Genomic DNA, 15,288 nt, shown 5'->3' on the forward strand with positions numbered 1-15,288 from the left:
AGAAAAATAATTGAATTAGAAGGTGTGTCCAAACTTTTGACAGATACTGTGTACGTACATTTAGACTATCTGATGGGCTGTATCATGTAAAACATCTATGCTAACGTAACGACGGGTTTTTCCGGGAGAGTTGTAGTTCTACAAGCGTGGTAAAGTTGGTTTTTAGATTGGGATATTCGCTGGATATTCAGTTTTAAACTTTCCTAAATTCGAACACGACAAAGCAGTCCAGCTTAATTACATGTTCGAGGGCATGGAAGTTCACTATAATATGGTGTGTCAGTAGAAAATAAAAATATTTGTTGTCGCTATCGATTTTTATTCAAAAACAGCTTCGCGACACTCTGATTATACCTTCAGTCGCTAAGTCTGTGTAAGGGACCATTTGCAAATTACACATTTCATGGATGTTCGCCTTCTGACATGACAGTTGGAATTAAAAGTATTCGCTACAATTGAATAAAATCACCTTTGCACCTCTTCAGCGTTCTACTACTTCAAAAACGAAATAGCTTACTCCCCATTACGCATACTTAGAGGAAACTCACAGTTTTAGAAGCTTTCTTAGAGAAATATTCACCAAAAAATCCATAAAATGACCCGAAATGATAAATATCTCAATATGATGGGTGTAGTAGCATTAGAGTATGTCAGTTAGGTGAGAATCTCCTGAAAAGTGAAATTACATGGAACTCAGAGGGATTCCTTCCCTCCCAGAAAAATATTCACTAAAATCAACAAAATGACCAATAGACGTTTTCTCATTCTGATTGCTGTAGTAGTTCCCACTTACAGTGCATAACTTACTACAAGTGAAATGTTTGAGAACGGTCAAATTAAATGGAAGCAGGAGTCATTTATTTCTGAAAAATATTCCCTAAAAATCAACTAAATGGCCTGTTCTCATTCTGATTTCTGTAGTACTTCACAATGACAGTGTCTTGCTTACTACAGGTGAGGTTTTTGAGATATGTCAACATACATGGAAGCAAGAGTCATTTATTTCTGAAAAATATTCACTAAAAATCAACAACTTGACTTTTTCTCATTCTGATTGCTTTAGTACTTCCCAATTACAGTGTTTTGCTTACTACAGATGAGGTTTTTGTGAAAAGTCAACTTACATGGAAGCAGGGGTCATTTATTTCTGAAGAATATTCCCTAAAAATCAACGACATGACTTTTTCTCATTCTGATTGCTGTAGTAGTTCCCAAATACAGTGCATAACTTACTACAAGTGAATTTTTTTGTGAAACTTACATGGAAACAGGAGTCAATACATGGAAACTGAAGATTATTCACTAAAAATCAATCAAATGACCTTTTCTCATTCTGTTGGCTGTAGTAGATCCACTTTAGAGTGGCTTGCTTACTACAGGTGAAATTTTTGTGAAATGGGAGATGAACGGGGAGATGAAGTCAAGGACTTGAGTTTTTTTCAGCCTGCAACCTGCACAGGCAGCCACCTCAAGCGTAGGCTCAAGAAGTGACTGTCTATTTCCAAGAATACGGCAAAGCACTTTGGTTCCATCAGTGGAACCAGGAGTGAATTATTTGTTTTAAACACTTTAAAAAAATCAAACAGGAGTGAATTATTTGTTTTAAACACATTCAAAAACACATTCAAGTAAATTACATTATTGCATTCCAAAGGCTGTAGTAGTCCCTAGTTAGAGTGTGTTACTTACTGCAGGTGAGTTCAATTATATATGAAACAGGAGTGAATTATTCTGTTTTTCATATTATATTATATTTTATATATAAACACACACACACACACACACACACACACACACACACATATATATATATATATATATATATATATATATATATAGTGAGATAGATAGATAGTGTTAGGATATGGTAGTAATAGAGTAGAAAAAGGCACTGACATACTAACAAGATGCTGGAGGGTGCCGCCTGCTTGGGTTTTGCTGTCTCTTTAAAGAATGACTTGACAAGCTCTCGCGAGAGAGGAGCTCGAGAACTCTTTAACTGGTTTGCCGCGAACTTGGGCAGCCATCATATTGGGGTTCACTGCGTATTCCTGCTCCTGGAGATATCCACTCCGTCCGGACGCTTTTCTTTTTTGGGTTGAAGTCTTTGCGGTATAACGCTCACTTGTTGGATCGCCATCACCACAACTGAACTGCTTGTTCAGACCTCACGGCGCCTTGGAACAGTTTCGTGGAGACATCACCCGCCTTTCCCAGGTTTGGCCGTGAAGCCCTCTACGCATCTCCTTGGTTAAATATAACAGGTACACTCCCACGCTATACGCAGCACGTAGGGTGGTATTAAGTTAGGGGACCGGTCTTAACTAGACTACTCCTTCTGTGTCCTTAGACCGCGAGCGTTGATTCGTTCGGGATAGGTGCTAACTGGGTGCCCGGCATTCTTTGCCCTTAACAATACTGAAGTGCAGCTGAAGTTGAAGCTGCTTCTGTCGCTGTCCGCCATGTTTTTTGAATTTTTTGACACGTTGGGCTGTGTCCGAAATGGCATACTACATACTACTCCCATGAAGCAACGCGGTGATTTCCAACTGTCAAAAAATTTAAAAAAACATGGCGGACAGCGACAGACGCGGCTTTAACTTCAACTGCAACTGCAGTTCCGAGTATAAATGTATCAGTTATATATTTTGGTGTAATGAGTCTTCACACGCTTTCTTATAGGGCCACTTTTGATAGGTATTTGTGGTAGTCGTGAGTTGTTCGATTTGGCAGAACAGAGAGCCCAACCGATAGCAAACGTGTAGTACACGAAAGTCCTCATTTGCGTACCATACTGTAGGCTATACTAGCGTGTGGAGTAATGTGCAGTACACAGTGTATACGGGGCCAGTATGCAGTACACTAGTATGTCATTTCGGACACAGCCTTGGAAATCACCGCGTTGCTTCATGGGATGTAGTACCCGACGAAGTCAGCTCCGGTTGTAATACTGCAAATTTTCGCCAGAGTAGTACATCACCCGGGTAACTGTCGTGTACTGCAAAATTTTTTATTTTTCATGTACTGCATACTACTTACTACGTTTATGTCAAGATCAGTATGTGAGTAGTATGTAGTATGCCATTTCGGTCATAGTAATTGGGAAGTGATACAGCTATCAGAATGAGAAAAAGTCATGTCATTGATTTTTAGGGAATATTTTTTCAGAAATAATTGACCCCAGATCCACAAAAGATGACATTTCACCAAAATTTCACTTGTAGTAAGCAAGACACTGTCATTGTGAAGTACTACAGCTCATAAATTGACATTTCATAAGAATTTCACTTGTAGTAAGTTACACACTGTAAGTGGAAACTACTACAGCAATCAGAATGAGAAAAGGCCATTTAGTTGATTTGTAGGGAATATTTTTCAGAAATAAATGACTCCTGCTTCCATATAAGTTGACTTTTCACTAAAAACCTCACCTGTAGTAAGTTACACATTTTATTTAGGAATTACTACAGCAATCAGAATAAGAAAAAGTGATGTTGTTGATTTGTAGTGAATATTTTTCAGAAATAATTGACCCCTGTTTCCATATAAGTTGCCATTTCAAAAAAAGTTTCACTTGTAGTAAGTTACACACTGTAATTGGGAAGTACTACAGCAATCAGAATGAGAAACAGTTATGTCATTGATTTTTAGTGAATATTTTTCAGAAATAAATCCTCTTTAGTTACTTGTAATTTCACTTTTCGACAAATTCTCACCTGTAGTAAGTCATACATTCTAATGTCAAGCTACTACAGCAATCAGAATGAGAGAGGTGATTTTATGTATTTTTTAGTGAATATTTCTGTAAGAAAGCTCCTGAAACAAGGAGTTTCTTCTAAATATGCGTCGTGGGAAGTCATTTACTTCATTTGGGAATCACTAGAACGTTGAAGAGGTGTAAAAAATATCCAGCAAATATAAAACCAACTTTACCACGCTGTAGCAGCAACATATCTCAGGAATAAACTGTGTACATTTGCCACAGACTGACTATTGCTTCTGCATAAATGAAACATGTTTTTCATAACAGAATGCATGTAATTAATAATGTAGTATGAGGGTTGTCAGGGTATCTATCTGTCTATCTATCTGTCTATCTATCGATCTGTCTGTCTGTCTATCTGTCTGTCTGTCTGTCTTCTAATATATAATCAGTGAATAATATTTTATGGACCACACAGGTCCTATGACTCAACAGCCAAGCAATGAAGAGCTGGAGGAACTGGGTACGAACCCTTGGTTATATTAAATGTGATGCCACATTTCAGATACTCAAGACCAGGTTTTGTTGATGATGATCATAAATTCATTCTCCTCTCACAGATAGCATGGATCAGAGTTAAGCTGGGTTGACAGAGAGACCACAGTAAAAGAAATCCAGTACAGGGCCGTGACCTCGTGGGGTTTTTTTTTTTTGTTCTTTTGACTCTCCAGTAAAAATGGAAATGTGGTCTAACAAAATTCTTCAGTGTGTTCATTTCATATAAGCCAAAAATGCTGTCCTCATTCTGTTTTCATTTTGTCCCAGAATACTACATCTTAAATCTGAGACTCAAGGTTCAAGTACCCACTGATTTTCAGCTTTGCTTGACCACAGTCATACTGTTACAAGTTACACTGACAAAGGCCACATTGCCTGGTTGGGCAAGAGAGATGGGGTGTCATTTCCTTATGTGTAGATGCACCAGAATCTTTCTGGGATGTAATCCCTATTAATGTATGTATAACAAGCACTTTTACCCCCTGTAATATATGGCTTGGGAGAGAAAGGGGAACCGTGTTTCAGGACAACCGGAACAATTTGAGTTTAAGCACCTTGCTCAGCAGAGAAACAGCAGCTATAGCAAGAAGTGAAGTAACAGCTGCAGTAGCACATCAGTGCTAAATTTAAACCCCTAGGTGCACCAATGCAGACAGCAACCAGGGATCTTCTGACAGAAGATAAGCACTTTAAACAATAAATTTCCCATACATTTTTTGAGATGTCCAATAATTCATGCTGGAATTTCAGGAGTGTCAAGTACAGAAACTTATTAATTAACTGATTTTCTTTTCTTTTTTTTTTTTTGGTTAAATTTTTGCTACAAATAATTTCCTTCATATTCAGAGTCCCTTTTGCAAGGGAGTGATTCTGAATCTGAACAGCAATATCAAACAAAAAATGTTGACAGCAATCACCAAATTCCAATTTATGATAATGTTGGAGCGTCCATAGAATTTTTTCCATAGAATTTTTTTAATTACTCAATTATTCATTAATTATAATCACAGTAAAGGGGAGGGGGGGCATGGATCCTAACTTGTTCAGGTAGAGTGTTAAATGGACTATGGGAGACAGAATGCACACTGTTACAAATAAGACCGAAAGTAAATAAGAACAGCATTGAGAACAGTGGGACATTTAACAGGATAGCTGCCCAAAAACAGAACACAGAACTGAATCTACTCCTCTCGGATCCTGTCTCAGTGAAAAACTCAAAACTAAATAGATTTATATGCTGTCGGACATTTAGTATAAAACTGCTTGCAACCAAAATCAGTGCACAGCAGCGGTTTGAGTGATGACAGCAAAAACTAGACTTTTTAAAGAAGAGTAAGGCCCTGAAAATATCACTGACAGAAAAAGCAATAATGACAGAATGGCAAATGTATTTATGCTTTCATGCTGAAGTAATGTTTATTGTGCTCTTTAAGGTCAATGATTTTCAAAGAAATGACAGATTATGGAAAAAGTGACAAAGTTGCATGCAAATAGTAATGACATACAGGCAAAATTGAAACTGGAAAATGATTAAGAAGAGTTCTTCACAGTTTGATTACAAAAAAAGTCACCATCGACCAAATGAGTAAAATACATAATCAAATTGTTTCCTGTAACATATCTGATTACTTCATGAATTTGTGCTTAAAGTTGAAAACTGTGCTCCATACTTGATTCTGAACCCAAAGCAGTTACAAATAGTCTTTGCATTTTTCAACATGACAGTCACACTCTTCTATGTAGTCGTAGCTGTGATTAATCGTTGTCCCGTTAGCGCACGTCATCTCCACCTGCTTCTTACTGGTCCTGAGCTCACGACAGCAGGAGCATTTATGCATCACTCTATTAGCCTCCATGGAGTACCTTCAGAAGGACACAGTGGATTAGAGGAAGGAAATCCGTTTACAGTATCAGCTCCATCTTACTGAAATATCCTAGACTATGAGCAGAGAAACCTTCCTCATAAAGAGATGAACTGCATGCAGACCTTTGCTCTAAAGCCTTCTACAAACATGAAGTTCTTTGGACTCCTCAGAAATATCGTGTGGCTCTCTGGAAAGAGTGTTCTCTATAGGGTGTGGTAAGGTTAGTGTGTGGCTATGTCTATCAGTAATTGAATAGTTTTGACATCTTAAGTCTACAGCAGCAAAGATTCTTACATGGAGTAGGTGTCACAGTATCCTGTGCATGAGGCTATCTCCACTTCTCTTGTGGAATTGCAGTCATTGACCCGTAGGTAGCTTGTTGTCTTGTCAGCAGCACAAGTTGAAACTTTGCATGCTTTACAACACCCATCTTTATCCGTTGTCACTATCCCCTGTTGAGGTGAGAGACAGATTTTGAATTTTGTGTTTCTATAAAGACAACAATAAAGACAGCAGACAGCTTGAGATACTGCTGTTGTTTTTTTTTTGTTTGTTTTTTTTTTGGTTGTTAGAAACAACAAACAGTTATATTGTCTCGTGTCACAAATTCTTTGAGTTCCAATTTGAGCTTTGATATCCCAAAGAAGAACAGTTTCCAACGCACAGACAACACACACTGAGGGTCAAATTTACTCCTGTGTTTTTGTCTCTCAGCAACAGGGCAACACCATTCACCATAGGTTGTTGCATGATAAATGCCTTAGCCAAACAATAGCAGTCCTTTTTTAATTCATGATAGACTGCCACACATCAAGATCTGTGTGTTTGGCACAAGATTTGGAGATGAAGAAAGTGTTCTTAGGGACTACTCACATTTTGGCAGTTTTCAAGGTCAATATCTGGACAGGAGGGAATGATCTCAGTCACAATAAAGGTATCGTCATCTTTAGTGCAGTTGTATTTTGTGCAGTTATCGTCTGGGGGCGACCAGGTCTGGTCAACCTAAAGATGTCATAGAAAACACAAAATCAAAAAAGAGTGATGAACTTATTCTATTTCTCATAAATAAGTGGTATGATGTAAAGAAATAGGACAGTTTCTTATGACACAGCTCACCTCAAGTATGTGTGTGACATTGTTTAATTTGAACACACAGCTTGTCTGCACACATTTTCCACAACACTGTCCAGATACTTCCATGTATGTATAGCCCTGAGAAAAAGTCAAACAGGATTTATGTGCTGATTCTGATGCAAAATTGACAAAAAGCACAAAACACATAACATATTCAAAATGTACAATACCTCGTTGCAAGTTTTGTGACAGGATTCTTGTTTGCAAGTAACTTTATGCAGTCCACTCTCTGTCTTCTCTGTCAGGCTACAGTTGCACATCTCACATAAGTCACCGGGAACAGTCCTTCCAGGCTACAGAGAGCAAGAGAATCAAACAAGGTCAACAAACCCCATTATGTATGAAAAACATCGGGTAATTTGACCTTTTCTACATCCGTTTTGAGACTAAAGTCAGTCAACCATATAACTTTGAATTGACACAGTAACGTTCTCTCTCTGTACTGAGTAACAAGAAGTCATAAAAACTCACTTCATATTCGACACCATTGTGCACGCACACATGCTTTGGCGCTGACAGAGGAGAAAGTGATAAAATCATTAAACATCTGACAGGTACATAAGGTTAGACAAGCCAAGGCCAAAAGACACAGAACACAGTTTTACCAGAACATAAAATTTTGTGGGAACTGATTTTAAATGTATACTGTAAGGGAATAAATGGGTAAAGGTGGAGTTTGGAAATGGAAGGTAAATCAGGGACTCACTGCAGTTATAGGTTTGACAGCAATCCCCCTCAAGTTTGTGTACAGAAAGTTGAAAGCCAGGTGAGCATGTGAAATTACTGATATTTCTGCAGAGACTCTCATCACACACTTGAGAGATGGGAGACATGAAAAAGAGACAGTTGTATTAACTTTAGAAAATGATTTTTTTGTAAGTGCTCTTTTAATACTGTGTCTTTTTTTTTTTTTTTATATTTGGATGAACGATTAATGACGACAGTGGTGATTAGAGTATAACCTACTTCACAAGTCAACAGTCAATAAGGTGGATGCATAAATGATCTATTCATCTTTAAAACATGTCACATGATCAGAAGGTATTTGGATTGATATTTGAGATGGATGATTTGCCCTACAATATTATCTGGAATATAACCAACTGAGAGAGAAATCTGTCTCACATATTTTGCACTATCTATAGAATGACATATGCTATTGGTTCAGTTCTGGGATGAATCTTTCATTTTAATGCCCTTTATTCATTTATCCATTGCTGTGGTTATTCCTGCATTAATGAATTCATTCATGCATCCATCCACCCATCCACCCATCCATCCATCCATCCATCCATCCATTCATATATTGTTTTGTTATTCGTATGGTTTCTGAATATCACACTGACTCACCACACTTGGGACAACAGTCCTCTTTCACAGTCTTTTGTCCCTCTTCACATTTTTGTTTGGTAGGACAGGAGACTGGGGTACATACTTTAAACATAGAGCTATTTCTGCACTCGCACACATTACAGCCTTCCCTCCACGTTGTATTGGGCTGTCCAAAACAAACAAACAAACAAACAAACCCACTCACAGTTATGAAACACAGTGGAGTTAATCAAAACACAAGGACAATCGATATGCACTGGTTTTAGTGTCTTACCTCTACGTGTATGCCCATATCATTAGTGCAACCTAATCGGTGAAAATAATAGAAAAATGATTTTGAAAAATGATGATGATGATTATTATAATAATAATAATAATAATAATAATAATAATAATTATTATTATTTGTAGTACTAGTTGCAGTAGTAGTGTTAACGGTAGTATTGATTAGATTTGATGAAACATTATGCACTTCATTGTTAATTTGTTTAGTGTTTAAAATCTTTGTAAGCTACTGATTCTTTACGTAAAATAATAACTCACAGGTTGGTACACATTTCTGTGTGTATGGATCTTGGAGGATTGTTCCTTCAGGGCAAAAACATCCTTCAGTCTTTGCTTTTTCGTCCTTGACCAATTTTTTATTGTATCTATTTAAAAAATTCCAGTGCAGCACCATTTAGGATTAGTCAAACAGTTTTTGCATGCTATAAGTACACGCTGAAAACTGTTAAAAGAGGCATAGAAACTACTTTCAACAGAGACAGAAGAAACATGTTTTGAGTGAATAGTTTTTCAGACATCATATTATTTTAAATTGAACCAATATTCAAGGTTTTACTTCATCTACAGATTATTGTTTCATCCCACTGTAGCATTAATCATTTAAGATTTTGCCCATATTTGTTTACATTTTCCACTAAAAAGTGCCAGTTAAAGGAAAATGAATTCTGGATTGGTTTTGATCATTTTTCACACGTTCTGGTATTTCTGTTACCTTTCATTGCAGATCCGTTCCACTTTAGGCCCACAAGACTTGTACACTTTGCCCTCTGGACATTTAGCATCTGTTTAATAAAGGCAGATATTAAATAAGAGTCCAGTAACAACAACTGATGGCACTAAATGAAATTAATAGTGTAGTCAAGTAAATTGCTCAAAAGACAGTACATGCTTACCACAAAGCCCCTTTGTTGAATTTCTCCATTCAACACAAATGGACTCTGATGTACACAGTGCTGCATACGTCTCTAAACTAGAACAGCCTAGTTCACCATTGCATGAACGGGACACATCAAATACACAATCTTCATATATAGTCTCAGGTGGTATGTACTTGTGGCACGTTTCAAAGACCCTGCAGTCAGCAAAGGACACAGTGAAGATCATTAAGTAAAGCTTACAAGTAAATTTAGGCTAATTTTACTGATAAAACCTAACAGTGTAACCAATGAGGAAAAGTTATTATTGTAAGAAAAAAATAATGTTAGTTGAGAAAAAAAATGATGCAAGAAACGAAAGAATTAAGTATAACACATTAGAAAATAAACATGTGAATTTGATTGTGTATCTGTGTATCTATCCCTCAGCTAAGGATCTGCTCCACACACAAACATTTTGCACAGGATATAAATGATCAAAACTTGGTGACTGATATTATATTAAAAATGGCCAAAAGACAAGTCTGTATGTGAGAGGGATGTGGACAATGGATTCATATTAGAAATTTGAGATTCCTTCAACAGAACTCAGTTTAACTGTTGCTTAATTTCAGTATAACTGTTAAAGTGTAGCACTTTCATCACTGAGTAATGACAAACATACACATAGTTCTCTGCCTCACCTGCTCATTATGATTTTGCATATGTCAGCAGTGTCTGGATGGCAGGGAGTAGTAGTAATAGTGGTAGGGGGTGATACTGTTGAGGTAGGTGTCAGACATTCTGGGTCATAAACTGTCCAGTTCTTTGCCGCACTGGGACAAGGACTGATTTCTCCATTGCGGAGTCTACAGTCATTTTCTGTACTGTTGTCACAGACACCTATTAAAAAATGATGAGCAAAGTTTAAAAACAAAAAAGAAATAAGCTGACTTAATGAACAGGTGTAATAGGTGTATATCCTTCATTTTTAAAATCATCTGATACCCAGGAAGTCACTGTTTGATGGACCACTAATGATCTCTTTTCTAGACTTACCGCAGTGTCCCTCTGTATTCCCATGGAATAGAGAGTACGGCAAGACCACAGAAAACTGCATAAATCTGAATGTCACCTCAGCTCCAATTTCTGGGATGTTCATGAAAGTCCAAATGCTGGAAGTTGTGATGGTGAAGTCATCATTTGAGATGGTAGGGGTCTTCAACACACCATTTACGTATACCTGTTAAAAACAAGTGAATGAACACAGTGGTATATAGTGGTTCAGTGTCTGAAAAATGTCAATTATCAACTATGGGAAAAAACAATAATGACTTTGCGATTCTTTGCACACGCATTTCATTGAGTGACACAAGAAAACATGAACAAACAAACCTGGGGCCCAGTGTGAGCATGGCTTACATGCAGAATTCTCATTGGCATGCAATTGAAAATGAAAACAAAACATGAAGATACTTACCCTATTTTTCTTCTCTTCATACGATAGTTTGACTACGTGAGATTTATAATAAACAGTCAAAAACTGTGGACAAGACACTGCATCCCCACAATAGTAATTCCTGATGTGAACACTGAAGTTGTACTTTGGAATGATTTCTTGAACCAACACGTAGGTACAGTCTCTCAGGAAAGTATAATAGAATCCATCAAATGTCACATAATGTGGGTCTCCATATCCGTAGCATTTGCCTAAATAATTAAAAGAAAAAAAAATCATCGTCGAAATATACCTCTATGAAAATTCAAGACCTTCAGTACTCCAGCAGTATAAGTTCTGAAAGCAGTTTTGTGTGTTTTCAATGGGATGTTTCAACTTACATTGACACTCATACTTATAACAGCAATTTTTTTCATCGTATACTTCCACTGGTGGAAATCTGTTTGTACAAATGGGCTTCTCTGCTTGTGGACAAAGTATCTGGTAAATATAAACACAACCGGAATGATGAAATTGTTGCATAAATGAATGAAGTTCATTTACAAATCTTATTGTTGGTGAAATTTCTTTAAACTGATAATGTTACCTTGTGGGTTGGATGGGGTTGACAGGGAGTAGTTGTCGGGGTTTCAGAAGTAGTGGTAGTGGTTGTTGTGGTTGGTGTCTCTGTTGTGGTTGGGCTTACAGTGGATGTAGTTGATGTAGTGGTTGTGGTTGTGGTGGTGCACGTATTCTCACAGCATAGAACCTGTATTTCATAATTAAAACACTGTGCTCCCATCATTTGATCTTGATTGTTACAAACCAGACCAACGGACACATCGCACTCAACATTTTGACCCGTCTCGTTGTATGGTGTCTTATTGTCTTTCGTCCTGCATTGAATGTTTACAGGGTTCCCGCAAGGAATTTGCCCAGACTCCACTAGATCTGTAATACGCTCAAAATCTCCTCCATTAGTGGCATTAGGATAGGTGTTGCTAACCCACTCTGACCATATACACTTGTACGTGCATGGATACGGAGATATGGTTGTTGTGCTTCCTGTTGTTGTTGGTGTTGTTGGTGTTGTAGTTGGGGTTTCAGTAGTTGTAGTAGTGGTAGTGGTTGTTGTCTCTGTTGTGGTTGGGCTTACAGTGGATGTTGTTGATGTAGTGGTTGTGGTAGGAGATGTTGTGGTTGGGCTTACAGTGGATGTTGTTGATGATGTGGTTGTGGTAGGAGATGTTGTGGTTGGGCTTACAGTGGATGTCGTTGATGTAGTGGTTGTGGTAGGAGATTCTGTGGTTGTGGTTGGGGTTTCTGTTGTTGTTGTCGTAGTGGTGATGGTTGTCGTTGTGGTTGGTGTCTCCGTAGTGGTTGTGGTAGGAGATTCTGTGGTTGTAGTGGTGGTGATGCACGTATTCTCACAGCATAGAACCTGTATTTCATAATTGAAACACTGTGCTCCCATCATTTGATCTTGATTGTTACAAACCAGACCAACGGACACATCGCACTCAACATTTTGACCTGTCTCGTTGTATGGTGTCTTATTGTCTTTCGTCCTGCATTGAATGTTTACAGGGTTCCCGCAAGGAATTTGCCCAGACTCCACTAGATCTGTAATACGCTCAAAATCTCCTCCATTAGTGGCATTAGGATAGGTGTTGCTAACCCACTCTGACCATATACACTTGTACGTGCATGGATTCGGAGATATGGTTGTTGTGCTTCCTGTTGTTGTTGGTGTTGTTGGTGTTGTAGTTGGGGTTTCAGTAGTTGTAGTAGTGGTAGTGGTTGTTGTGGTTGGTGTCTCTGTTGTGGTTGGGCTTACAGTGGATGTTGTTGATGATGTGGTTGTGGTAGGAGATGTTGTGGTTGGGCTTACAGTGGATGTTGTTGATGTAGTGGTTGTGGTAGGAGATTCTGTGGTTGTGGTTGGGGTTTCTGTTGTTGTTGTCGTAGTGGTGATGGTTGTTGTTGTGGTTGGTGTCTCCGTAGTAGTTGTGGTAGGAGATTCTGTGGTTGTAGTGGTGGTGATGCACGTATTCTCACAGCATAGAACCTGTATTTCATAATTGAAACACTGTGCTCCCATCATTTGATCTTGATTGTTACAAACCAGACCAACGGACACATCGCACTCAACATTTTGACCCGTCTCGTTGTATGGTGTCTTATTGTCTTTCCTCCTGCAATGAATGTTTACAGGGTTCCCGCAAGGAATTTGCCCAGACTCCACTAGATCTGTAATACGCTCAAAATCTCCTCCAGTTGTGGCATTAGGATAGGTGTTGCTAACCCACTCTGACCATATACACTTGTACGTGCATGGATTCGGAGATATGGATGTTGTGCTTCCTGTTGTTGTTGGTGTTGTAGTTGGGGTTTCAGTAGTTGTAGTAGTGGTAGTGGTTGTTGTGGTTGGTGTCTCTGTTGTGGTTGGGCTTACAGTGGATGTTGTTGATGATGTGGTTGTGGTAGGAGATGTTGTGGTTGGGCTTACAGTGGATGTTGTTGATGTAGTGGTTGTGGTAGGAGATTCTGTGGTTGTGGTTGGGGTTTCTGTTGTTGTTGTCGTAGTGGTGATGGTTGTTGTTGTGGTTGGTGTCTCCGTAGTAGTTGTGGTAGGAGATTCTGTGGTTGTAGTGGTGGTGATGCACGTATTCTCACAGCATAGAACCTGTATTTCATAATTGAAACACTGTGCTCCCATCATTTGATCTTGATTGTTACAAACCAGACCAACGGACACATCGCACTCAACATTTTGACCCATCTCGTTGTATGGTGTCTTATTGTCTTTTGTCCTGCATTGAATGTTTACAGGGTTCCCGCAAGGAATTTGCCCAGACTCCACTAGATCTGTAATACGCTCAAAATCTCCTCCATTAGTGGTATTAGGATAGGTGTTGCTAACCCACTCTGACCATATACACTTGTACGTGCATGGATTCGGAGATATGGTTGTTGTGCTTCCTGTTGTTGTTGGTGTTGTAGTTGGGGTTTCAGTAGTTGTAGTAGTGGTAGTGGTTGTTGTCTCTGTTGTGGTTGGGCTTACAGTGGATGTTGTTGATGTAGTGGTTGTGGTAGGAGATTCTGTGGTTGTCGTTGGGGTTTCTGTTGTTGTTGTCGTAGTGGTGATGGTTGTCGTTGTGGTTGGTGTCTCCGTAGTGGTTGTGGTAGGAGATTCTGTGGTTGTAGTGGTGGTGATGCACGTATTCTCACAGCATAGAACCTGTATTTCATAATTGAAACAGTTTGGTACAATCATTTGATCTCGATTGTTACAAACCAGACCAACGGACACATCGCACTCAACATTTTGACCCGTCTCGTTGTATGGTGTCTTATTGTCTTTCGTCCTGCATTGAATGTTTACAGGGTTCCCGCAAGGAATTTGCCCAGACTCCACTAGATCTGTAATACGCTCAAAATCTCCTCCATTAGTGGTATTAGGATAGGTGTTGCTAACCCACTCTGACCATATACACTTGTACGTGCATGGATTCGGAGATATGGTTGTTGTGCTTCCTGTTGTTGTTGGTGTTGTTGGTGTTGTAGTTGGGGTTTCAGTAGTTGTAGTAGTGGTAGTGGTTGTTGTGGTTGTGGTAGGAGATGTTGTGGTTGGGCTTACAGTGGATGTTGTTGATGTAGTGGTTGTGGTAGGAGATTCTGTGGTTGTGGTTGGGGTTTCTGTTGTTGTTGTCGTAGTGGTGATGGTTGTTGTTGTGGTTGGTGTCTCCGTAGTGGTTGTGGTAGGAGATTCTGTGGTTGTAGTGGTGGTGATGCACGTATTCTCACAGCATAGAACCTGTATTTCATAATTGAAACACTGTGCTCCCATCATTTGATCTTGATTGTTACAAACCAGACCAACGGACACATCGCACTCAACATTTTGACCCGTCTCGTTGTATGGTGTCTTATTGTCTTTCCTCCTGCAATGAATGTTTACAGGGTTCCCGCAAGGAATTTGCCCAGACTCCACTAGATCTGTAATACGCTCAAAATCTCCTCCATTAGTGGTATTAGGATAAGTGTTGCTAACCCACTCTGACCATATACACTTGTACGTGCATGGATTCGGAGATATGGTTGTTGTGCTTCCTGTTG

General features: G+C 38.8%; 1 pseudogene; it reads right to left on the bottom strand.

The window, feature by feature from the left end:
- Positions 1–5,952: 5,952 nt before the first annotated feature.
- LOC115826615 (mucin-2-like) lies at positions 5,953–14,861 on the bottom strand (annotated as a pseudogene).
- Positions 14,862–15,288: the final 427 nt, after the last annotated feature.

This window comes from Chanos chanos, chromosome 13 (assembly GCF_902362185.1).
Source record: "Chanos chanos chromosome 13, fChaCha1.1, whole genome shotgun sequence".
In the NCBI taxonomy this organism is placed as follows: Eukaryota; Metazoa; Chordata; class Actinopteri; order Gonorynchiformes; family Chanidae; genus Chanos; species Chanos chanos.